Genomic DNA, 3,621 nt, shown 5'->3' with positions numbered 1-3,621 from the left:
GTAAATTAATGTTGATTAGTAAATATAAAGTTTCACATTTAAGTGACCAGAATTAAATTTGGGCCCTCTAGCTGCAGTGTCTGCAGTGCAACCTCCAGACAGCAAGCGGCTTCAGCTAAGAACCCTGCCTTGGGGGCCCGATCACCTCCTGACATGCGCAGATCACCTCTCCCCTCACCCGCTGTCTACTCTCTAACCCCACCCATGCTTTTGCCTTGGCGGACTGTTTTGTGTGTATGGACCTACCCACAGCCAATGTGAATCCTTCCATTGTATGTTGATCTTGGCCAAGCTTCCTCAAATATTTTCAATAGAGGATTTGACTTGGGGTTGGTAAAACTGGATGTGAGGAGGAAAAGTCACAGTCATGCAGTGGCGTGGAATTTTCAACAAGGAGTTCATCTAATACAGATGCTGGTAAAGTCACTGAAACCTTGGAGAGCGAATACAAATGGTACGAGCATGGTGAGACATTCACAGAAAAATGGAACACTGATATCACTCACGTTAAGATCAGACTTGCCAACGTTTGAGACTAACCTTTGATGCGAGTTTTCCACCGATCACAGAAAGAAAGGTGATTTAAAAATAGTCAAGTCTGCTTACAAGAGGGGATGTGCAAACCTTGACTTTGATTGTACTAGACCTGAAATCCGTGTTTAGCTGTCTGTGGTTACAGGGCTGGCTTGCTGGGTACCAGCTGACCTTTGACAGTGTCAAACCAAAGCTGGCAAGAAGTAACTTCGCAGTAGGCTTCAGGACTAGGGACTTCCAGTTACACCCTAATGTCAACAACGGGGCAGAATTTGCAGAATCAATTTATCCTAATGTGTGTGAAGAATCCGTAAGCATCAGGTTCCAACTGTACTCATTTTGGCATCGCTGTTGAAACCTCGTTGACGCCTCTTGCTTCTGCTACTTTGAAAGTCAGTAAATCTGGTTTAATTGGAGTGGGCTATACTCAGACTCTGAGGCCTGGCATGAAACTTATAACTGTCTGCTCTGGTAGACAGGAAGAGCTTTAATACCTGAGGCCACAAACTTCTTGCCTTGGAGTTGGAGGCTTAAGCCAGTTGAAAGAAACTTCTGGAAAGGTTTTCATATTTGGCCTTAACGTATTTCCATGTGTCCAGCAGGTTCTTTCTCCTCTCCCCTTACCCCCGAGAAGGTGATCAAAGGTTGATGAGACAAGAACTGTATTTTGCATAGAGAGTTGCCTGGTTTTCTAAAATTGTACTGCCATCTAATTATCAATGTTGCCATCATGCAGCAACCTCTACATTATTTAAATGTATTTAACTCTTAAATGTGCTACTCAGCCATAATGAAATGGATGTTGATTAAAAAAAATATGGGAAAAACTCTGGGAAAAAAGTTAAACCTGTTTCACAACAATGTAAATGTATGTAACACCACTGAACCCTCTACTTAAAATCTATATGAAGAGAGAGAGAGAGAAGAGAGAAATCTGTACGAACAATATACGAGTGATAGGGACAGGTAACACTTGAGGCAACTCATATCTCATGGTCTTCATATCATTTTCTGTATATTGGCTTAAGTGTGAGTTAGTTTTATAATCTAATAAATATTTGAAAACTAAAAATATTCAAATTCCCTGTCTCCTCTCAATTCTTAGAAGAATTAGTCAGACACTTTCTAACATTTTTTTGCGAAGATGGCATAGGTGAAAATGAGTAGCATATTCTACAAAGAAAAAGGGAGATGAGAAGGGGCAGAGGGCAGGAGCTTAGTGTGCCCACAGTAGCCTCCAGAGAGTCCTAAGAACTTAGTGTGCCCACAGTGGCCTCCCGACAGTACCCAGTACTTAGTGTGCCCACAGTGGCTTCCTGACAATAGTCAAGAACGAGGTGTGTCCACAATGGCTTCCTGACACTGCCCCAGAGCTTGCTGTGTCCACAGTGGCTTGCTCACAGTACCCAAGAACTTAGTGTTCCCACAGTGATTTCCTGACAGTGCCCCAGAGCTTACCGTGCCCACAGTGGTTTCCTGGCAATGCCCAGGATTTAGTGTGCCCACAGTGGCTTCCTGACAGTGCCCAGAAATGCCATTTATGGACATTAATTTTACTCCAGAACCTAACGCTCTACTTTTATGTTTTCCCATATTACTTATTCTGACCTTTCAAATATTTGATGCCCTTGTCCAGCATGACAGGTGGGTGACTGAGAAAGACTGAGCAAATGAGCAGAGTAAATTAGCTCCATCTTGGAGCAGAAGTCGAAACGACCAAGCCGACAGGTTTCAAGGATCTGCCAGTTGATAGACCACACACACACACACACACACACACACACACACACACACACACACACACACACACACACACACACCCCACACACACCACACACACACACACACACAGACACACCACACACACACACACACACAAACACACACACACACACACCCCCCACCACACCACACCCACCCACACACACCACACACCCACACATAACCACACACACCCACCCACACACACACACACACCACACACACACACACACACACCCCACACACACACACACACACCCCACCACACACACACACACACACACACACCACACACCCACACACACACACCACACCACATACACACACACACACACACACACACACACATACACACACACACAACACACATTACACACACACCATATACACATACACACCACACACACACACACACACACACACACACACACACACACACACACACACACACACACACACACACACACACACACACACACACACACACACACACACACACACACACACACACACACACAGGAAATGTCATTTAAAATGCTGAAGCCATTCTATATTGTGTACACATCTTTGAGTGATGTTTTAGGCGTGTGTGTGTGTGTGTGTGTGTGTGTGTGTGTGTGTGTGTGTGTATATATAAAGTCAGTTAAAAATGCTTAGATATTTTCAGTTAAAATAAATTAAGATGGTCTGGAGAAATGGCTTAGCAGTTAAGAGTTTCATGAATTTAAACACACTGAATGCATCCAAATGCATTACATTTCTTCTTGTTATGTTTTCAGTGTTTCATCTTTGCCTGAGTTAAACCCCCAAAGCTGTCAGTGCTGTCATATCAATAGTCCTAGCAACACACTCTAGCATCACCCTTTAGCAGCATCCTTTACCAGCATCCTTCAGCAGCATCCTTTCAGAGTACCCTCCAGCATCATCCTTTTGCAGCATCCATTCACAGCATCCTTCAGCAGCATCCTTTAGAAGCTTCCTTTTGCACCATTCACTGGCAGTGCTCTTTATCAATGTCCTTCAGCAACATCCTTTTTATTTGGTAAAGCGTGAAGTCCATCTTGTAGTTCTTTAAAAAAAAAGATGTCATTGAATTACACCTAGAAGAAATAGCTACATATTTTAAGTGTAAAATACCTATGAAGAGCCTTCACTCCATTCTTCATAAGCAAGAAAAACTCAAGATCTAAAAAATGTCACTGTGCTGAGCATATGCTTTATGGAAGAAAAATGCTACACCAGGCTAAATGAGGGAGTTTAAAAAGCTGTTATAAAGTTACAGGACACACCAACAAGAAATATTTAAATTATTTTCCCTTACAAAAA

At 43.0% G+C, this 3,621-nt stretch overlaps 1 pseudogene; it reads left to right on the top strand.

Annotated features, from left to right (window-relative positions):
• The first annotated feature begins 252 nt into the window (after positions 1–252).
• LOC116904609 lies at positions 253–1,068 on the top strand (annotated as a pseudogene).
• The last annotated feature ends 2,553 nt before the right edge of the window (positions 1,069–3,621 follow it).

Source organism: Rattus rattus, chromosome 6 (genome assembly GCF_011064425.1).
Source record: "Rattus rattus isolate New Zealand chromosome 6, Rrattus_CSIRO_v1, whole genome shotgun sequence".
NCBI lineage: Eukaryota > Metazoa > Chordata > Mammalia > Rodentia > Muridae > Rattus > Rattus rattus.
Note: the sequence above shows the minus strand (reverse complement) of the source record. Positions and strands in the feature narration are given on the sequence as shown.